The sequence below is a fragment of the Pan troglodytes genome, chromosome 1, assembly GCF_028858775.2.
Source record: "Pan troglodytes isolate AG18354 chromosome 1, NHGRI_mPanTro3-v2.0_pri, whole genome shotgun sequence".
Classification (NCBI taxonomy): Eukaryota; Metazoa; Chordata; class Mammalia; order Primates; family Hominidae; genus Pan; species Pan troglodytes.
The window spans coordinates 218,280,434-218,303,801 of record NC_072398.2 but is presented as its reverse complement, the minus strand read 5'-3'; the positions used below and the strand labels follow the sequence as shown (position 1 = coordinate 218,303,801).

Sequence of the window (23,368 nt, the reverse complement as noted above, 5' to 3'; positions counted from 1 at the left end):
AAAGAAAGAAAGAAAGAAAGAAAGAAAGAAAGAAAGAAAGAAAGAAAGAAAGAAAGAAAGAAAGAAAAGAAAAGAAAAGAAAAGAAAGAAAGGAAGGAAGGAAGGAAGGAAGAGAGAGAAACTCAGCCTTCCTGTCTTTAAGAACGGTGCACACATCTGGTTGTATTGTGTGCAAATGTACAATACATTTCCCCAACAAAACCTGGAAGCTCTATTTCATGTTAAAAGATCTGCTAAGTTCAGGGATGGCTCCCATCCTAAGCAGGATCACACAGTCATTCTTCTGCTATTTTAGGGCACAAAGTAGCAAGAACGTCCCCCGCCTCCAGAAAGTCCTCCAGGCCTTTCTCTCCCATTCCATATGAAACCCAAACAGCTCGGAGATGCCACTGGCTTCCAAAACTGCAGTACTTTGAAGGATGTTCTCCATCATGGAATATTTCTGTAAATGTTCTTTCTCCACATTTCTGACCTCACTATCAATGCCCTGCTATGTGTGCAATCGAGTTAAACTGAAACGTGCTCAGTGCGGCTTCTACTTCACCTGCCCTCACTTTGTGAGCCTGAGGCTGAGGGTGAGCTCAGCACCAAAGGTCATCCTGAGTGTCTCTGTTGATTGAGCATGCACAAGGCACAGCAGGGACTGGTACCATTCATCCAAGATCTCAGCTCTCCCTCACGAGGAATCTAAGGCATGTTGCTATATTCCCCATTTTTAAAGTGGTGACCCTGAGACTTGGCTAGGGAGAGGAACCTGCCCGTGTTCAGGCAGCAAATGATGGACAGACCCCTCAGGTGAGGTGCTCAGAGGATCCCCTAAGGAGTTCAATAATCTAAATGTTGAAAAGAACTGATTGACAGACTTTCCCTTCCTGCCCAATTCAGAAGGTCCAGCACCATCCCCAGGACCCCATTGAGAATCCCGCACATGGGGGCATTTCTACCATGTCCTGTCACCTGTTCTTCTCAAGGTGCTCATCTGCTGTCAAACTCAGAGCAGCCTTCAGAGCCCCTCTGAGAAGATGACCTGACCCCTTCTCCACTCACAGAATCTCCACCAGAATACCAAAGCTCCCCCAGGCCCTTGCTCAGGGTCTCTAGAATATTTCTGAGCTTCTGTTTCCCTCCTCCAGCCTGAGCTGTCAAGGCAGGTATCTCTTTATGCATCCTGGATACCTCAGCCCAAATCTCCTGAACAACAGAACATGGCCACAATGCTGGGAGACCCTCACCCCAGAGCAGTCATTGAGGAATTCTCCCAAAATTCTATTGAGCTATTTTGGTGAACATGAGAAGCCATAAAGCAGGGAGTTCCTCAGCTGCTGCTCTGGCCCTAAAGAGGCCCCTGGGACTGGACTGCTGGAGGGTGACCCTGCCTGGCACGCAGGAGACCTGAGTCCTCTGGTCTTCCTATGGGTGCCAGGCTGAGAAGAGGTCCTGGGAAATGTCCCAGTGCAGGGGCCATCCCTTCCCAGGCTCCCCTGACTCAGCCTTAGAGCTGACAAGGCTGCACCTGGAATGCAGTCAGTCTGTTTCTGTCCAAGTCAGGTCTCTTCTTAGCCTGAGCTGTTCACTCTCTGTGCATTTCTAAGAGTCAAACTCCCTGTTCTGGCCCTGTTGCCCTTCTCTGGTCCTCAACCGGGTCTGATTCCAGGTCAGATTCATGCACATCGTGAGCTAAAGTAGGGGCTTCCTCTCTTTCTTCCTCCAGTCAAGTCTGAGGACAAGGTCACTCTGAAAGCAGACACTTGATGCTGAGGGAGGTGCTCAGAGCCTGGGGTGGGAGGAGGTCTGCACCCTCACTCCGGGCTGGACGGAGCCAGAGGGACTGAAAGTAGGAATGGGGCCAAGAAGGGGCGTGACCAGAGGAGCTGATGGGGCTGAAATAAAGGGGAAGGAAGGAGGTGGCAGCAGAGCAGGCAGCCAGGTTCTCTGGCTCTCACAGAGCTGTGTCTCTGAAAGGCAGGGACTTGTGTCTGAGACCGTGGGGCACTGGGGCTTGGACTTGGGTCTGTGAGTTCCCAAGACATTTTATGTGCCCTGGTCTGAATGAGGTTTTAGTGGCTGCCCCATCCTGCCCCAGGGGGCACAGAGTCAGGAGAGTGGGGAGTCCCAGGAGAGGAAGAGCGGGTGGCGAGTGTCCATCCTGGATCCAAAGACAAGCAGCAGGTCAGAGGGAAGCAGCTGTGGCTTGAGGCCAAGAAAAGGATTCTCTTTGGAAATCATGCAGCTCCATCTTTTCACTGGTCAGAGCCTTATGGGACAGTGAGGACTGGGCTTTTCAGGAGGGAATGAAAGAGAATGGGGTCTGGCTCAGAGTCCCTGACATCCAAGTTATTCCAAACCTCCTCTGACAAGCAAAGGGAAAATCATGGAGGATGGAAGTCAAACCAAGGCTCACGTGGCTGCCCAGAGCTTTCCAGTGGATCCAGAGAGGGCACAATGATCCTCAGTCAGAAAAGTCCTCCAATGTCCAGCACTGAGACCCAACAAGAGTGCCTGGAGGGGACTCTCTGTGACACGTCTGAAGAGAAGATTCTGGCACATGTGACTCCTCCCACACCCTCTGCCTCCCCCTGAATCCTCTCCCCTTGGTTCATTCAAAGACCTTCACTGAGCACCTGGGATTGCTTCCTGCAATTCCGGGTGCTACCAGGGAAGATGAATAAAATGCAAGGAAGCTGGAAAATGAACTCAGCAGAGGACACCAGGCTCAGCACTGCAGTCCCGGTCAGAAAAATGACTGTGCAGGCTGCGAGGTGCAGAGCGATCATAATAACCCATGGGGATAATCACAGGTGTCCCAAATCCTTTAATCACTTTTTGTTGGAATATGAAGAGGTCTCTCACTGCTGAATATAAATATACAGGGAAGTGAAAAACATTAGTAAAACGAACATTTACTAAGTGCAACGTGACTCAAAACACTGAGAAGCCAAGGGCTTTATTTCTTTGAAACAACTTGCCAAGGCAGTTTGAACAGTGATCATCTTGCTCCTGGGCTCAGCACCGCAGAGGCAGCTGGTGTCTTCTCCACCTGGGAGAGTTGTCCTGCTTTTTTTTAAGTTGGGATAGGCCAGTGAGTCGGGAAGTTTGTTCATCTTGGGCTTGGGGTACAGGAGGAGTTGGTGGGGTGCCTGTGGCCACTCCACTGCCCTCTGGGATTAGGAGGAGACAGTGGGGTCAGGACTCACCCCCGGCCTGTGCTTCAGGTGATCCCTCTCCGTCCTGTGGATGTGGGGTTGGGAGCAGGTTTGGGGTCCTCGCCTATCCCCATTGGCTCTTCTTGGGAAGATGAATTTATGGGGCACCTGCAGGTGGCCACGTGTGGGAAGGAATCTCAGAACTTACATGGATCCATGCAAATGAGGCTTCCTTCAGGCAGACACAGGAACTCTGAGCCTCCCTGATGCTGCAGGCACCTGGGTTTGGGGACCCTCTTAGAGACAAATGCATGGAGCGTCCCAGCAAGTTTCCCTGTCTCCCAGCTCCTCCCCGGGCTTCTGCATCTGGGAGTCAGGGCCGGATCAAGAGAAGCCCTGCGGGGAGTGGGAAGGACATAGGATTCTCAGGGTCTCAAGTTCAGCTTTTAACATTATCCTCAAAGGTGGGGTTTTTCCCAGAGGCCTCCTTTCCACAGATCCCATGCCTTCTTGCTGGACTCACGGGAAACTTGCCCTGCTAGAGACATGGGATATTTTACTTTTCTCTGCCATGGAGCCATGCTGGAGAGCTGTGACTTCCTAGCTGACCACACACACACATAAACATGTAAACACCATGAGGTCATTGTAGGGATGCCCACTGGGCCTGCGGTTCTCGATAGCACCCAGTTCATAAAAGCCTCCCTTCCACTCACCTGGGGCCTGGAGTCATTGGCCTCCTCCTGTCTCATTGATCCAGCATTTGGCCTTGACTGGCCAGTGACTCAGACCCCAGCAAGAAGGACAAAATGACTAGTTCACGTGCTTTAGGGGAAACACAGAGAGAATGAGAAGACCAGTGTCTGAAGTGGCAGGTTGTGAATTGACTCAGGGAGATGAGACTGGAGAGGTGCAGCCAGGGGCAAGGGTGACTCAGGGGTCATTGGCAGTTTGGGGTTAGGGTTGTGAGGCCACTTGAAGCCTATTTTCCACATCCCCGAGGTGGCTGAGAGGACCGTGTTCCCTGGGGGGATAACCAGAGGGCAGGGACATGCATCAGAAGATTCTTGCACTGTCCAGACAGGAGGTCCTGGTGTCCACTTGAGTGGCCATGGACAGCATGGGGACATCCTGGAGGCAGAGTCAGCAGGACTTGCTCTTAATTCTTCCTGGGGTGGATGTGAAGCTTGTGTCCTGGCAGAGGGAGTGGCTGGCACAGGAGAGGACTCTGCCTTAGGGCTGAGTTATCCCCTGTGGCCTCAACTGTTTTCCTGATTATGCCTGTTGTCTTTGAATGTCAACAAAAGTAGCCAACATTTATGGAGGGTTTATTATGCCCCATGCTTTGGACTCAGCATTTTTACCTGAAGATTGAGATTATCCTTCTACACATTTGATGGAGAAAGAGACAGATTCAAAGAGAGAGGGAGAAATTTTCAAGGCCAGACAGTCTGTAAGTGGTGGGACTGGAATGACGGAATGTCTGTTTGTCAACATCTTTGGCGGTGACATGATACTGTCCCAGTCCCTGCAATCTGCTGCTCATTTTCATCCTTTCAAATAAAACTCCACAGTCAGAGGCTTGTGCAAGAGTTGGGGTCCAGAGCATCACGTCTAATGTTTGCTATGTTTATATTCACTGCCAAATCTGTTATTCCAAAGAAATTTTACTAGTGAAATAGAAATACGTTGTCTGACAGCATTACCCCCTGTGATATGGTTTGGATCGAACCATTGCTCTCCAGCCTGGCAACAGAGTGAGACTCCATCTCCAAAAAAAAGCAATTAATTATAACAACACGTCCATTCACTCTCCAAAGTGTCTGGGACTGGACAATTAATAGTCAGGCCCTCTTCTGTAGCACCATACACTAGAGCATATACGTGGATTAAAATAAATACACACACAAAATGCAAGTATATATTCTTTTTTCATTATTATTATACTTTAAGTTTTAGGGTACATGTGCACGACGTGCAGGTTTGTTACATATGTATACATGTGCCATGTTGGTGTGCTGCACCCATTAACTCATCATTTAGCATTAGGTATATCTCCTATTGCTATCCCTCCCCCCTCCCCCCACCCCACAACAGTCCCCAGCATGTGATGTTCCCCTTCGTGTGTCCATGTGTTCTTATTGTTGAATTCTCACCTACGAGTGAGAACACCTATGAGTTTTCTTCTAGGGTTTTTATGGTTTGAGGTCTAACATGTAAGTCTTTAATCCACCTTGAATTAATTTTTCTGTAAGGTGTAAGGAAGGGATCCAGTTTCAGCTTTCTACTTATGGCTAGCCAGTTTTCCCAGCACCATTTATTAAATAGGGAATTGTTTCCCCATTTCTTGTTTTTGTCAGGTTTGTCAAAGATCAGATAGTTGTAGATATGCGACATTATTTCTGAGGGCTCTGTTCTGTTCCGTTGGTCTATATCTCTGTTTTGGTACCAGTACCATGCTGTTTTGGTTACTGTAGCCTTGTAGTATAGTTTGAAGTCAGGTAGCATGATGCCTCCAGCTTTATTCTTTTGGCTTAGGATTGACTTGGCAATGCGGGCTCTTTTTTGGTTCTATATGAACTTTAAAGTAGTTTTTTCCAATTCTGTGAAGAAAGTCATTGGTAGCTTGATGGGGATGCCATTGAATCTATAAATTACCTTGGGCAGCATGGCCATTTTCACCATATTGGTTCTTCCTACCCATGAGCATGGAATAGTCTTCCATTTGTTTGTACCCTCTTTTATTTCATTGAGCAGTGGTTTGTAGTTCTCCTTGAAGACGTCCTTCACATCCCTTGTAAGTTGGATTCCTAGCTATTTTATTCTCTTTGAAGCAATTGTGAATGGGAGTTCACTCATGATTTGACTCTCCGTTTGTCTGTTAGTGGTGTATAAGAATGCTTGTGATTTTTGCACATTGATTTTGTATCCTGAGACTTTGCTGAAGTTGCTTATCAGCTTAAGGAGATTTTGGGCTGAGACGATGGGGTTTTCTAGATATACAATCATGTCATCTGCAAACAGGGACAATTTGACTTCCTCTTTTCCTAATTGAATTCCCTTTATTTCCTTCTCCTGCCTGATTGCCCTGGCCAGAACTTCCAACACTATGTTAAATAGGAGTGGTGAGAGAGGGCATCCCTGTCTTGTGCCAGTTTTCAAAGGGAATGCTTCCAGTTTTTGTCCATTCAGTATGATATTGGCTGTGGGTTTGTCATAGATAGCTCTTATTATTTTGAGATACGTCCCATCAATACTTAATTGATTGAGAGTTTTTAGCATGAAGGGTTGTTGAATTTTGTCAAAGGCCTTTTCTGCATCTATTGAGATAATCATGTGGTTTTTGTCTTTGGTTCTGTTTATATGCTGGATTATGTTTATTGATTTTCGTATGTTGAACCAGCCTTGCATCCCAGGGATGAAGCCCACTTGATCATGGTGGATAAGCTTTTTGATGTGTTGCTGGATTCAGTTTGCCAGTATTTTATTGAGGATTTTTGCATCAATGTTCATCAAGGATATTGGTCTAAAATTCTATTTTTTGTTGTGTCTCTGCCAGGCTTTGGTATCAGGATGATGCTGGCCTCATAAAATGAGTTACGGAGGATTCCCTCTTTTTCTATTAAGTGGAATAGTTTCAGAAGGAATGGTACCAGCTCCTCCTTGTACCTCTGGTAGAATTCGGCTGTGAATCCATCTGGTCCTGGACTTTTTTTGGTTGGTAAGCTATTAATTATTGCCTCAATTTCAGAGCCTGTTATTTGTCTGTTCAGAGATTCAACTTCTTCCTGGTATAGTCTTGGGAGGGTGTGTATGTTGAGGAGTTTATCCATTTCTTCTAGATTTTCTTGTTTATTTGCATAGAGGTGTTTATAGTATTCTCTGATGGTAGCTTGTATTTCTGTGGGATCAGTGGTGATATCCCCTTTGTCATTTTTTATTGCATCTATGTGATTCCTCTCTCTTTTCTTCTTTATTAGTCTTACTAGCAGTCTATTAATTTTGTTGATCTTTTCAAAAAACCAGTTCCTGGATTCATTGATTTTTTGAAGGGTTTTTTGTGTCTCGATTTCCTTCAGTTCTGCTCTGATCTTAGTTATTTCTTGCCTTCTGCTAGCTTTTGAATGTGTTTGCTCTTGCTTCTCTAGTTCTTTTAATTGTGATGTTAGGTTGTCAATTTTAGATCTTTCCTGCTTTCTCTTGTGGGCATTTAGTGCTATAAATTACCCTCTACACACTGCTTTGAATGTGTCCCAGAGATTCTGGTATGTTGTGTCTTTGTTCTCATTGGTTTCAAAGAACATCTTTATTTCTGACTTCATTTCGTTATGTACCCAGTAGTCACTCAGGAGCAGATTGTTCAGTTTCCATGTAGTTGAGCAGTTTTGAGTGAGTTTCTTAATCCTGAGTTCTAGTTTGATTGCACTGTGTTCTGAGAGACAGTTTGTTATAATTTCTGTTCCTTTACATTTGCTGAGGAGTGCTTTACTCCCAACTATGAGGTCAATTTTGGAATAGGTGTGGCGTGGTGCTGAAAAGAATGTACATTCTGTTGATTTGGGGTGGAGAGTTCTGTAGATGGCTATTAGGTCTGCTTGGTGCTGAACTGAGTTCAATTCCTGGATATCCTTGTTAACTTTCTGTCTCATTGATCTGTCTAATGTTGACAGTGGGGTGTTAAAGTCTCCCATTATTATTGTGTGGGAGTCTAAGTCTCTTTGTAGGTCACTAAGTACTTGCTTCATGAATCTGGGTGGGGCAACCCGCTCGGGTCCCCTTCCACAGTGTGGAGGCTTTGTTCTTTCGCTCCTTGCAATAAATCTTGCTACTGCTCAAAAAAAAAAAAAAAAAAAAAAAAAGTATGAATCTGGGTGCTCCTGTATTGGTTGCATATATATTTAGGATAGTTAGCTCTTCTTGTTGAATGGATCCCTTTACCATTATGTAATGGCCTTCTTTGTCTCTTTTGATCTTTGTTGGTTTAAAGTCTGTTTTATCAGAGACTAGGATTGCAACCCCTGCCTTTTTTTGTTTTCCATTTGCTTGGTAGATCTTCCTCCATCCGTTTATTTTGAGCCTATGTGTGTCTCTGCACGTGAGATGGGTTTCCTGAATAGAGTACACTGATGGGTCTTGACTCTTTATCCAATTTGCCAGTCTGTGTCTTTTAATTGGAGCATTTAGCCCATTTATATTTAAGGTTAGTATTGTTATGTGTGAATTTGTTCCTGTCATTATGATGTTAGCTGGTTATTTTGCTCGTTGGTTGATGCAGTTTCTTCCTAGCCTTGATGGTCTTTACAATGTGGCATGTTTTTGCAGTGGCTGGTACTGGTTGTTCCTTTCCACGTTTAGTGCTTCCTTCAGGAGCTCTTTTAGGGCAGGCCTGGTGGTGACAAAAATCTCTCAGCATTTGCTTGTCTGTAAAGTATTTTATTTCTCCTTCACTTATGAAGCTTAGTTTGGCTGGATATGAAATTCGGGGTTGAAAATACTTTTCTTTAAGAACGTTGAATATTGGCCCCCAGTCTCTTCTGGCTTGTAGAGTTTCTGCCAAGAGATCAGCTGATAGTCTGATGGGCTTCCCTTTGTGGGTAACCCAACCTTTCTCTCTGGCTGCCCTTAACATTTTTTCCTTCATTTCAACTTTGGTGAATCTGACAATTATGTGTCTTGGAGTTGCTCTTCTCAAGGAGTATCTTTGTGGCATTCTGTGTATTTCCTGAATTTGAATGTTGGCCTGCCTTGCTAGATTGGGGAAGTTCTCCTGGATAATATCCTGCAGAGTGTTTTCCAGCTTGGTTCCAGTCTCCCCATCACGTTCTGGTACACCAGTCAGACATAGATTTGGTCTTTCCACATAGTCCCATATTTCTTGGAGGCTTTGTTTTTTTCTTTTTATTCTTTTTTCTTTAAACTTCTCTTCACACTTCATTTCATTCATTTCATCTTCCATCGCTGATACCCTTTCTTCCAGTTGATTGCGTAGGTTAATGAGGCTTGTGCATTCATCATATAATTCTCATGCTATGGTTTTCAGCTCCATCAGGTCCTTTAAGAACTTCTCTTCATTGGTTATTCTAGTTATCCATTTGTCTAATTTTTCCCCAAAGTTTCTAACTTCTTTGCCATTGGTTCGAACTTCCTCCTTTAGCTCGGAGTAGTTCGATCTTCTGAAGCCTTCTTCTCTCAAATCATCAAAGTCATTCTCCATCCAGCTTTGTTCTATTGCTGGTGAGGAGCTGCGTTCCTTTGGAGGAGGAGAGGCACTCTGAATTTTAGAGTTTCCAGTTTTTCTGCTCTGTTTTTTGCCCATCTCTGTGGTTTTATCTACCTTTGGTCTTTGATGATGGTGATGTACAGATGGGTTTTTGGTGTGGATGTCCTTTCTGTTTGTTAGTTTTCCTTCTAACAGTCAGGACTCTCATCTGCAGTTCTGTTGGAGTTTGCTGGAGGTCCACTCCAGACCCTGTTTGCCTGGGTATCAGCAGCAGAGGCTGCAGAACAGTGGATATTGGTGAACCGCAAATGCTGCTGTCTGATCGTTCGTCTGGAAGTTTTGTCTCAGAGGAGTACCCAGCTGTGTGAGGTGTCAGTCTGCCCCTACTTGGTGGTGCCTCCCAGTTAGGCTACTCGGGGGTCAGGGACCCACTTGAGGTGGGAGTCTGCCCGTTCTCAGATCTCAAGCTGCATGCTGGGAGAACCACTACTCTCTTCAAAGCTGTCAGACAGGGACATTTAAGTCTGCAGAGGTTATTGCTTTCTTTTGTTTGTCTGTGCCCTGCCCCCAGAGGTGGAGTCTACAGAGGCAGGCAGGCCTCCTTGAGCTGTGGTGGGCTCAACCCAGTTCCAGCTTCTGGGCTGCTTTGTTTACCTACTCAAGCCTCGGCAATGGTGGGGGCCCCTCCCCCAGCCTCGCTGCCACCTTGCAGTTTGATCTCAGGCTGCTGTGCTAGCAATGAGCAAGGCTCCGTGGGCACAGGACCCTCCAATCCAGGTGTGGGATATAATCTCCTGGTGTGCAGTTGTTACGCCCATTAGAAAAGCGCAGTATTAGGGTGGGAGTGACCTGATTTTCCAGGTGCCATCTGTAACCCCTTTCTTTGACTAGGAAAGGGAATTCCCTGACCCCTTGTGCTTCCCAGGTGAGGCGATGCCTCGCCCTGCTTCAGCTCACGCATGGTGCACTGCACCCACTGTCCTGCACCCACTGTCTGGCACTCCCCAGTGAGTTGAACCTGGTACCTCAGTTGGAAATGTAGAAATCACCCGTCTTCTGCATCACTTATGCTGGGAGCTGTAGACTGGAGTTGTTCCTATTCGGCCATCTTAAGTATATATTCTAAATACTTGCTATATACTTATATTCTAAGAGGTCACATGCAAATTCAAGGCTAGGTCAAAGAGTAGAGTGGCTATCTATGGAAAGGGGAGTGGAAGTGAATTATGGTAATAAAAATTAAGTATAGATAGAGATAGGAATAGATAGACATACACACATATAGCTGCAAGAAAGGGGAATGTCATGGACCAATGATGACAGCGAGCCATGTAAAAAGGCTACAATTCTTGTGATTATGTGTCTGTTTTCAGGATGGGTTGTAGCTTACCTTTTTAGAAAGGCTGATGCCACAGCCATAGTGAATAAATGATTATAAAATGTGTTTCCTTTCTGGGGCGTCTCTGGAGAAATCTCCAGTGGTAGGAGAACTCCGTTTACTGGGCGGGTGATCACACAGATAAGATTTTTCAGATCCAATGGCACTACCATTAACTTCATTATCCTTGGCATCCTACAAAGGTCGAGTGAAGAAATGGTATCTTGAAACTAAAATTAGCTAAACTAACAAAGGAGACTGGGTTAATTTTTTTTTTTTTTTTTGAGACAGAGTCACTGTTACCCAGGCTGGAGTTCAGTGGTGCTATCTCAGCTCACTGCAACCTCTGCCTCCTGGGTTCAAGTGATTCTCATGCATTAGCCTCCCAAGTAGCTGGGATTAGAGGTATACCACCACACCCAGCTAATTTTTGTATTTTCAGTAAATAATGGGGTTTCACCATGTTGCCCAGGCTGGTCAACTCCTGGCTTCAAGTGTTCCGCCAGCCTCAGCTTCCCAAAGTGCTGAGATTACAGGTGTGAGCCATCATGTCCAGCAAGACTGAATTACTTTAATGAAATTGTTACCACCCCCTATAGGAAAACACAGCCAGATCCCCCATAAGGTATTTTATTTTCACCAACTGCAATCAGAAACACTGATAATTAAGTATTTACTGGAGAACCTATGCCTTTGATAATAGAACCTCATGCATCCCCTGCACTTTTTAGCTCTGATCATGTAACCAGAGGATCAACTCCAACAGATTAGTCATTGCTTAAGTTGTTACAGGTGATGACGCAAAGCCCAAATTGCTCAGGCATGTCCGATGGGAAAAAGGTTTAACCTCTTAACTATTAACACAGCCAGGCAGACTGTTTGAACTGGCATCATCTGAAACCAGTTGGAAAGATGATGCAAGCTTGGTCCACCATCCCCAGATTGGGGAGACAGGTTTAGAACTTGTCTCCTATCTGCTTGTCAGTTAACTCTTTTTTATTTTTATTTTTATTTTTTTCTTTGAGACAGAGTCTCGCTCTGTTGCCCAGGCTGGAGTGCAGTGGCATGATCTTAGCTCACTGCAACATTGGCCTTCCGGGTTCAAGTGATTCTCCTGCCTCAGCCTCCCCAGTAGCTGGGATTACAGGCATGCACCACCATGCCCAGCTAATTTTTGTATTTTTAATAGAGAGGGAGTTTCACCATATTGGTCAGGCTGATCTGGAGCTCCTGACCTTGTGATCCGCCCACCTTGGCCTCCTAAAGTGCTGGGATTACAGGTATAAGCCACTATGCCCAGCCCAGTTAACTCTTAATAAATTTTTTTTCCCAAAATGGAGTCTTGCTCTGTCACCCAGGCTGGAGTGCAGAGGTGCAATCTCGGTTCACTGCAACCTCTGCCTCACAGGAACAAGCGATTCTTCTGCCTCAGCCTCCTAAGTAGCTGGGATTACAGGCATGGGTCATCACACCCAGCTAATTTGTGTATTTTTCATAGAGACAGGGTTTCACCATATTGGCCAGGCTGGACTCGAACCCCTGACCTTGTGATCCGCCTGCCTTGGCCTCCTAAAGTGCTGCAAATATAGGTGTCAGCCACCATGCCCAGCCTTTTTTGCTTTTCTATGCACTTAGGAGAGTGAGCCCATCGTTCAGTAACAATATGACTCAGTACCGCAAGACCTTTCAAAGCCTATTTCCAGTTGGTGAAGGAGGGTTTTGATGATCACTGGACCTTCATGCCCTACCATTTGGAGACTGCATCTTTTATTTTTTTATTATTTTTTTTAAATTGATCATTCTTGGGTGTTTCTCGCAGAGGGGGATTTGGCAGGGTCATAGGACAATAGTGGAGGGAAGGTCAGCAGATAAACAAGTGAACAAAGGTCTCTGGTTTTCCTAGGCAGAGGACCCTGCAGCCTGCCGCAGTGTTTGTGTCCCTGGGTACTTGAGATTAGGGAGTGGTGATGACTCTTAACGAGCATGCTGCCTTCAAGCATCTGTTTAACAAAGCACATCTTGCACCACCCTTAATCCATTTAATCCTGAGTGGACACCACACATGCCCCAGAGAGCACAGGGCTGGGGGCAAGGTCACAGTTCAACAGCATCCCAAGGCAGAAGAACCCCTCCCAGTACACAACAAAATGAAGTCTCCCATGTCTACTTCTTTCTACACAGACACAGAAACAATCTGATTTCTCTATCGTTTCCCCACCTTTCCCCCTTTTCTATTCCACAAAACCGCCATCGTCATCATGGCCCGTTCTCAATGAGCTGTTGGGTACACCTCCCAGACGGGGTGGTGGCCGGGCAGAGGGGCTCCTCACTTCCCAGAAGGGGCGGCCGGGCAGAGGCGCCCCCAACCTCCCTCTAGGACGGGGCGGCTGGCCGGGTGGGGGCTGAACCCCCACCTCCCTCCCAGATGGGGCGGCTGGCCGGGCGGGGGCTGAACCCCCGCCTCCCTCCCGGATGGGGTGGCTGCCGGGAGGAGACGCTCCTCACTTCCCAGAAGGGGAGGCTGCCGGGCGGAGGGGCTTCTCACTTCTCAGACAGGGCGGCTGCCGGGCGGAGGCGCTCCTCACTTCCCAGACGGGGTGGCTGCCCGGCGGAGGGGCTCCTCACTTCTCAGACGGGGCGGCTGCCGGGTGGAGGGGCTCCTCACTTCTCAGACGGGGCGGCTGCCGGGCGGAGACGCTCCTCACTTCTCAGACGGGGCGGCTGCTGGGCGGAGACGCTCCTCACTTCTCAGACGGGGCGGCTGCCGGGTGGAGGGGCTCCTCACTTCCCAGACAGGGCAGCCGGGCAGAGACACTCCCCACCTCCCAGACAGGGTCGCGGCGGGGCAGAGGCACTCCCCACATCTCAGACGATGGGCGGCTGAGCAGAGACACTCCTCACTTCCTAGACGGGGTGGCGGTCCGGCTGAGGCTACAATCTCGGCACTTTGGGAGGCCAAGGCAGGCGGCTGGGAGGTGAAGGTTGTAGCTAGCCGAGATCATGCCACTGCACTCCAGCCTGGGCAACATTGAGCACTGAGTGAACGAGACTCCGTCTGCAATCCCGGCACCTCAGGAGGCCGAGACTGCCGGATCACTCGCGGTTAGGAGCTGGAGACCAGCCCGGCCAACACAGCGAAACCCCGTCTCTACCAAAAAAATACGAAAACCAGTCAGGCTTGGCGGCGCGCGCCTGCAATCGCAGGCACTCGGCAGGCTGAGGCAGGAGAATCAGGCAGGGAGGTTGCAGTGAGCCGAGATGGCAGCAGTACAGTCCAGCTTCAGCTCGGCATCAGAGGGAGACCATGGAAAGAGAGGGAGACCGTGGGGAAAGGGAGAGGGAGAGGGAGGGGGAGAGGGAGGGGGAGAGGGAGGGGGAGAGGGAGGGGGAGAGGGAGGGGGAGAGGGAGGGGGAGGGGGAGAGGGAGAGGGAGGGGGAGAGGGAGAGGGAGGGGGAGGGGGAGGGGGAGGGGGAGAGGGAGAGGGAGAGGGAGAGGGACTGCATCTTTTAAAATGACACCAAGGGAAATCTGCCCATGAGCAGCATTGGATGGGACCATACCAGGTGACTTAAAATTAAGGATAACCAAGGAACAAAGCCTTTCTTACAAGTAGACATCATCACATGGTAGACAGCTTTTTTAAGAAAATGGGACAAAACTCCATTTGATCTCCTTCCATTGACTGAGACTTGGTTTTGTTTTGTATTAACACAAAATGATCAAGCCTACATTTTATTTTGTTACGTACTTTCACCAGTCAAAGCAAACACTTTCTAAGGTCTCCTATTCAAAATTTAGCCACTCTCACTAACCAAAGCAATTACTGGCTATGGAGTCATTTAGATGAATGGGAAGGATCACAACTAATTGTAGAATCTGCTCTCACACGTGGTTGGTTAATATTTATAATTAAATGACTTGGCACTGAGCAGAAGCTATAGATGCAAATGAGTGGCCTATGACTCTTGTTGATTTCATTACTTGTAACTTATCTCCATGCATAGGAAACATTAGTGTAACCGGGTCTAATCTAGGTAGTGTCCCAGACTCCCCCTAGAATCAAAGTCTTCCATTTGACACACATTATGAAGACTGAAATGCTATAAGTATTGACATAGACACAGAATCAGAACATGACCATGTTACCCTCTGCCATATAATCAGAGAACTTACTGAAACTAGACATTTGTTCATTGGAAACTCGAGGCAAATAGAATGCATCTATAGCTCTGCTATATGAAATAAACAATAGTTTCATTTATTGGATGCATCCGTACTCAGCACATATTTGGAGAAGACCCTATTCATTCTTCAATGGAGATGACATGCAAGGATTATTTAATAAAATTCATAAAAATATTTTTTCATCCCACCCCAGTTCAAACTGTCACCATGCAACCTGGTGTCAGTGGAAGGTAAGGCTCTTAAGGCAGAAATAATTAAATAAATCTTCATTGGAAGCTAAATGTGAGAATCAATGTGGAAGACACAGACCAACAAAGTGGGTGTGTTCCAAAGTCTGTTACAAGTTGGAATGCTTTTGTGAGAAAAGTTAAAAGAAGGGAATGAGACTCCTCCTATCAGTTTTTTTTTTAAATTTTCTTTTGTTTTACTGACCTGGCAAGGCTCAAATAGAGTTGAGTTTTTGTTTTGTTTTTGTTTCTTCCATTGGAAGGTACAATACAGAGGTTACAATCATTGACTTTAGCTGACAACATAACAAGTTAAACATTTTCCTTGCAAGACAACCAGTGAAACTTCATGATCAGAATCAAATCAGTGTCCTTCTCACTGTCAGGGGGTGAAGCTTCATCAATACATGTAGAGTTTGAGGCACTCATGAACTCAAGATCAGATTCTTTACTCAGGGACAGAATGTAAGCCAATCATAAGACCTTCCACAGGTGGTTAATTTGGACTCCTGAAAAATGTGACCTGTAAGTTTTCACTGGCAATATGCAGGTGCACATATGACAAATAATAACCAGGACCATTATATCACCCCCAGCTGGTTGGGAATGGGATCCTTTTGACCCTTTCTCTCCATAATACCAGGCTACTCATCTTGTGTGGCAATAAAATATATGGTCTACTTCACAGAGAAAGAGATTCTTTTTAAAAAAAAAGGATTTTTATTATGAAATGAGCAAAGCAATGGGAATAGATGTGAGATTATTCAGGGAGGTAAAGGAAGACAAAGGTTTTGAAAGGAAAAATCAGGAGAATTACATACACTGTTTTGGAAGACTCATTCTTGGTCACAAATATCAACACCAAGGGGGCCTCAGTGCAATGTTGGAAAGATTCCTCCTCCACACCCTCAATAACCCCCAACATGTTTACCAAGTCTTGGTTCACTCCCCGGATCCCATTAAAACACACAGCTCAACCCTGACCAGCCTCCACCTTCACTTCCCTTTGTAATTTTGACATGACTTTTTTACAGGACCATCAGGTTCCTATGCCTGCAGCACAGTAGCATACTAATATTCTTAGACAGCAGGGTTTGCAGCAGAGAGTTTAACGATCACAGGGTGGCAAAATGAAAAGCTGGGAGGAGACCCTCAAATTCATCTCCCCAAGAAGTACTGAGAGTTTTCAGAGGATCATGGATAGCAAGGGGCTGGAAAGTTGGTGCAGTTTGGTGGCAGTAAGAGGTATGAAGTCATCAGGATGTCAAAACTGCATTCCTTGGTGAGTTGGTGCCTTGCAGGGCCCTTCAGATCACCTGCCATCAGTAGCTTCACTGACATGCAGAACCTGAAAGAATATGTCAAATGAAAAAGTTAATGTTTTACAAGGCCTAAATTGTTGTCTGCAGGGCAGTTAAGGGGAACTGTAATCTAAGGTCTACATGATTTTGGGACAGTAGGCTGCCAGCAACCATGAGGAAGCAGGTCAGAGAGCAAGCTGACCTTATGATGAATGCTGAATGCGCTGCAAGCTTGGTTTATGTTTGTTTCTCCCCCTCCCTTCTTCACTGATTAAATTTATAAAGTTTATAAGTATGGTTGCAATTTCTTCCAGAGTAGCCTTAACCTAAGCCCTGAGACCACTCAAGCCCTCAGTGACACCTCTCTTCCACCAGCAGGAGTGAAAAAATTGCTACCTTAGGTGATATAAAACCCACAAGACCATTCAATACATGGAGATTTTTATTCTGATTTTGTAGGGACGACTCCTCTGTTTTTATAAAGCTATTTTAACTATAAAACATTTTTGTGATTTTGATGTGGCCAAAGATCTCCCAACAATACTACTTTCAGATTTTAGTTTTCTGTCTAATATCTGGGAAAGATTAGACCCTTCCCTGCCTCAAACTCAGGACTATGCAGGTCACATATTAGTGAAATTCCATCAGTGTTTGTGAAGTTCCTGAATGAATGAATTTTTTTTTTTTCTGACAAAGTCTTCCTCTGTCACCCAGAGTGGAGTGCAATGGTGCAATCTTGGTTCACTGCAACCATTGCCTCTTGGGTTCAAGCGATTCTCCCACCTCAGCCTCCTGAGTAGCTGGATTACAGGCATGCGCCATTGTCCCTGGCTAATTTTTGTATTTTTGTAGAGACGGGGTTTCACCTTGTTGGCCTGGCTCATCTTGAATGTCTGAACTCAGGTGACCCACCCAACTTGTCCTCCCAAAGTGCTGGGATTACGGGCGTGAGCCACCTTGCACGGTCTTGAATGAATGCATTCTTGATTCCCACCCTATCCCTAACACTGTCAATTTCTTGATTCATGAACTTAATATGGATATCTGATATGAATGGATATCTGATTCAATCCATTAATCTGGGGAGAGCCAAAAACCCAATCAGGATTAACTGGGTGGAGCTTCAGAAATGCAATCAGATATCACTTGTTGATTGGAAGCTAGCAGTGGATACGTGGAGGGGTGTGGGTGGGAGTTGTGATTAGAAAGGTCAATAAAAGCTTCTAAAGACCCACAGAAGAGACACAAAGTCTTCAAGTCTGGAGTTCCTGCTTGGTTCTTCCTGAGGTCTGAGCACCCTGCAAACTGAGTCCAGATCTGGTAAGTCACTAATCTCTCTGTAAGGACACTCCCATCTGACCTACAGTCAGCTGGTCTGGGATGGTGACAGTGCAGCCTAAGATGGCATAGAGTTATATCCTGTTTTGTTTTTTTTCTCATATGAACAATTTGAAGCTTTGCATTTTTTCCTCTAAATGCAGTTTTGTCTTTATTTCAAAAAATTGGATTGTGCTTTGGTTTATGTCATTTCAAAATTCTTGAAGGGAGCAGTGACTCATGCCTTTAACCCCAACACTTTGGGAGACCAAGGCGGGAGGATCATTTCAGCCCAGGGGTTTGAGACCAACCTGGACAACACAGCAAAAACCCATCTCTATAAAATATTCTTTATTGAACGGGGGATGGAGTCTTGCTCTGTTTCCAAGGCTGGAGTGCAGTGGCACGATCTCAAATCATTGCAACCTCTGCCTCCCAGGCTCAAGCAATTCTCATGCCTCAGCCTCCTGAGTATCTGGTATTACATCCAACTGCCAACTTGCCTGGCTAAATTTTGTATTTTTAGTAGAGGTGGGGTTTCACCATGCTGGCCAGGTTGGTCTCAAACTCCTGACCTCAAGTGATCCACCTGCCTTGGCCTCCCAAAGTGCTGGGATTACAGCCATGAGCCACTGGTGCTTGGCCTCTACAAAATATACATATTTTTTAATTAGCCGGGCATGGTAGCATGCATCTGTCTTCCCAATTGTATGGGATGCTGACATGGGAGAAACAATTGAGCCCAGAAGATTTTGGCTGCAGTGAGCCATGCTCACACCGCTGCTGTACTCCAGCCTGGGCAACATTGTGAGACCCTATTAAAGAAAAAAAATCTTAACCAAAGAGGATCTTTGACCTTAATTTTAAACCAATCACATCCTCATTGTAACTCTTCCACCCAAACGGAGACATGGGTGTGGAGGTGCATGCCTGTAATCCCAGCTACATGGAAGGCTGAAGCATAAGGATCACTTGAACCTGGGAGGCAGAGGTTAGAGTGAGCCGAGATGGCACCACTGCACTCCAGCCTGGGTGATGAAGTGAGACTCAGCTCCCCCGACACGAAAAAAATTAAATTATACCACCCAGGTGATCATTGGATTCATGAAGATTTCTACTGTGTTTTCTTAGGGACTGTCATGTCTATCTTTGTAAAACTGTTTTAACTCTGAAATATTTTGATAAATTTGATGTGGCCAAGGATCTCTCAACAAAGATACTTTCAAGTTTTTTTCTTTCTGTCTAATGTCAGGAAGAGATTCAACTCTTCCCTATCTCACACTCAGAACTACAAAGGACACATATTAGTAAAATTCCATGTTTGTGGAGTAAATCAGTGAATGAGTCCTGGACTTTCACCATATCCCTAAATATTTCACTTTCATGGATGAATAACTAATTTGATAGTTAATCTGGAAGAAAGACAAAAATCCAACCATGATTAACTGGATGGAGCTTAAGAAGTCTAATCCAATGTAGTTCTCCCTCTCTCTCTCTTTTTTGAATCTAGCCAATTTCCCAGGCTGGATTGTAGTGGTATAATCTCAGCTAACTGCAACCTGTGCCTCCTGGGTTCAAGCGATCCTCCTGCCTCAGCCTCCCTAGTAGCTTGGACTATAGGCGCAGACCACTGCACCTGGCTAATTTTTGTAATTTTAGTAGAGGTAGTGTTTTACCATGTTGGCCAGGATGGTCTCAAACTCCTGAACTCAGATGATCCAATGCCTCTGCCTCCCAAAGTGCTGGGATTACAGGTGTGAGTCACTGTGCACAGCCAAAGTGGTTCATTTTGAACATGTGTAAGAGGTGTGTATTGGAAACATCTGTGTCTTGCGAATGATGCATAACACTGTCACATAGCTTTCAAAGCTTCTTGCTGAAATTTTCAATAATGAGGCCGGGAAGAGGATTACGCCTGTAATCCCAGTACTTTGGGAGGCCAAAGTGGGTGGATTGTTTGAGTCTAGGAGTTCAAGACCAGCCTGGACAACATAGTGAAACCCACTGTCTTTACAAAAAGTCAAAAAATAAAAGATTAGCTGGGCATGAGATCCGAGCTTCAGAGATCCTCGGTAATATTTCCCAGTGCTATGAGTTTATTGCAACAGTGGCTAATAATTCATGGACTAGGAGGGATCTTGCCTGCTCTTTAGAGGTTGGGACACACTCTTCTTGGTACCAGAAGGGCAGAACTATGCCTCTGTGGCCACTTATTGCAGAATGGAATTGGAGTAAACTGAGGGCTCTTTCACACATGCTAGAGAAATGACTTTGGCCCTAGGAGAAGCGGGGATTGCAGGGGATTGGCCCGAGAAACTTGCCTTTTCACTCGATTGTCCTCTAGAGTTTTTCCTTGGAGATTTCTCAGAATGAGCCTCCAGTCCCCATCCAGACTGCTGGAGCTGGCAGGGCAGAGCCTGCTGAGGAACCAGTTCTTGACCATCTTCACCCTGGATGAGCTGCCCAGGGAGGTCTTCCCTCTGATGTTCATGGAGGCCTTCAGCATGAGACGTTTTGAGGCCCTGAAGCTGATGGTGCAGGCCTGGCCCTTCCTCTGCCTCCCTCTGGGATCCCTGATGAAGACACCTCATCTGGAGACCTTGCAAGCTGTCCTGAGGGGACTTGATACACTGGTGGCCCAGAAGGTTCGCCCCAGGTGAGGTGACTCAGGTGGCTTGCGGGGAAGGGTCCAGGCATCCAGGGAAGGGACAGCTGGCTCAGGAGGAGTGGTGGGGTTGGGGAGCTAGGGTGGCTCAGAGCCTTCTGACAGTGCCCATGAGAGGCCTTGGCCTTTGCCCAGATCCTCTGGGAAAGGACTGCTCACCATACAGGGTCCACTGAGGAAACAGGAGCCTGCTTCCTCCCAGCAGAAAGTAAAGGTATTAGAAGTGGGTACAAGGCAGAATCCAAGGGGGAACAGGATGGAGAAGAGACAGAAGGAGGAGCACTGAGGACAGGAGCAGCTGACTGATGTCCTGGATGTGGAGTGAAAGCTCAGGTCAGGGGTGGGTCCTTGCCTACATTCTGAGCTTTTCCCCTATGTTACTCACAGGAGGTGGAAACTTCAAGTGCTGGATTTGCGGGATGTTGATGAGAATTTCTGGACCATATGGTCTGGAGCCAGGGTCCTCTCCTGCTCCCCAGAGGCCATGAGTAAGAGGCAGACAGTGGAGGACTGTCCAAGGATGGGAGAGCGCCAGCCCTTGAAGGTGTTCATAGACCTCTGCCTAAAGGAAAGTACACTGGATGAATGCCTGAGCTACCTTTGTGGGTGGATCCACTACAGAAGAGGCCTAGTGCACCTGTGCTGTAATAAGGTGCAGGATTACTCAATGTCCACTTCAAGTTTCTGCAATTTATTGGAAAGGATATACCCAGACAGTATCCAGGAGTTGGAAGTCTGGAAAGAGTCCTCTCTGAATAAAACAGGAAAGTTTGCCCCTTACCTGAGCCAGATGAGCAATCTTCGTGAACTCTTTTTAGCCTTCGGTTATGAGCGTGAGTTATACGTGAGCATCCAGTGGCCGTGCATTCCTGACTTGGACTCTCCATTCCTCTGCCTGTACTACCCCCAGATGCTTTATATAAAAGATCAGTAATATCAAAGAGCACCTGGAGCACCTGCTCAGGTAAGAAATGATGGTGAGCTTTCTCTGCAGACCATACCACAGACTTATGTTCTTTTTCACAGTAAATGTTAATGGGCATCTACTGTGTGCCAGCCACCGGTGATGTCACAGGGAATGGGACGCTAGAATGTCAACTCATTATGCTCTTCAGTGCTCTATATCCTGAAGTGGGTATCACAAGACCAGTCAAATAAGGGCAGAGGGATGGCCTGGGGTAGATGCCACAGAGAGAGGTGTGTAGGGAGCTGGTTAGTTGAGGGTTCAGATCTAGTGAGGGTGCATTTGTGAACTCCTTGTGAGGAACAGTGTATAAAGTTAATATGATGAAAACACATTCTTCATACAGAGGATGGTATGAAAGAAGGGAAGGTGTGGCCGGTTGTGGTGTCTCATGCCTGTAATCCCAGCACTTCGGGAGGCCAAGGCAGGGAGATCATGAGGTCAGGAATTTGAGACCAGTCTAGCCAACACAGTGAATCCCCGTCTCTACTAAAAATACAAAAAAAAATGTCACCGGGCATGCAGACAGGCATCTGTAATCCCAGCTGCTTGGGAGACTGAGGCAAGGGAAGTGGAGGCTGCAGTAAGCTGGGTTGGTGCCACTACACTCCAGCCTAGGTTACAATGTGAGACTGTCTCAAAAAAAAAAAAAAAGAAAGTACATCAAACCTGTGCATTTCACAGTAGCAGCTCTGTCTTCAGCAGCTTAGCAAACTGCTCTAATTCCCTGTCTGTAAAATGTTGTTTTGAACTCCAGGAAAGATAATTGATATCAGAAGTGCATGCTTCTGGGATGGAGGGTGAGGGAGTAGGTGTGAGAGTGGTACCAATCACACAGGCAAGGTTGAAAGGACTGAGCCTAAAATGGAGTGGCCCCTGAATGATCTGGGTCTTCATCAGGCAGCACCTTGCACGCAGACCATCATCTGATGATGGGAACAAACTTGTGTTTGGGTGAAACAGGCTTCCACATTGCAGTTACTATAACACCTGTGTGGTAGTAAGGTGCAGAATTAATCAATGCCCACTTCAAGTTTACCGTTGAGATGATTTCCCACCCCCCTCCTCTAACTGGCACCATTGCCCATAACTAACTTCTTGCTCTCCCCAGGTACCTCAAGAACCCCTTGGGGGCCTTTATATTCAGTGATGCTTACCTAACTGATCGGGACATGGAGTGTCTGTCTCAGTACCCAAGCCTCAGTCAGCTAAAGGAGCTGCGTCTGATTCATATCCTAATGTGGACCACCAATCTTGAGCCCCTTGGCGTTCTGCTGGAGAAAGTTGCTGTTACTCTCAAGACCCTCGTCTTAAAGGACTGTCGGATCCAGGACCCCCAACTCAGGGTCCTCCTGCCTGCCCTGAGCCACTGTTCCCAGCTCACCACCTTCAACTTTCATGGAAATGAGACCTCCATGAATGCTCTGAAAGACCTGCTGCATCACACAGGTGGGCTGAGCAAGTTAGGCCTGGAGTTGTATCCTGCCCCTCTGGAGAGTCTTGACTACAAGGGTCATGTCAATTGGGAGATCCTCACCCCAATTCGGGCTGAGCTGATGCGTACACTCAGGGAATTCAGGCAGCCCAAGAGGATCTTCTTTGGTCCCGTCCCTTGCCCTACGTGTGGCTCATGGCCATCTGAGAAAGTGGACTTCCATCTTTGCTCCTAGGAAAGGCCTGGTTCGTGGGATGGATAAGCTTTCTTCTGGACACTTGGGAACTAAAATATTGTACATGGGTGCATTTTTTAAATTTTTATTTTATTTTTTATATTTTTTATTTTATTTTGTTTTATTTTATTTTTATTTTATTTTATTTTTTGGGACAGAGTCTCACTGCGTCCCTCAGGATGAAGTGCAGTGGCACAATCTCAGCTCACTGCAAGCACCACCTCCTGGGTTCAAGTGATTCTCCTGCCTCAGCCTCCCAAGTAGCTGGTGTTGTGGGTGTATGTCCCCACGCCCGGC

The 23,368-nt window shown here is 46.5% G+C and overlaps 1 pseudogene; it reads left to right on the top strand.

Annotated features, from left to right (window-relative positions):
• The first annotated feature begins 20,047 nt into the window (after positions 1 to 20,047).
• Positions 20,048 to 23,071, top strand: LOC129143352 (PRAME family member 10-like; annotated as a pseudogene).
• Positions 23,072 to 23,368: the final 297 nt, after the last annotated feature.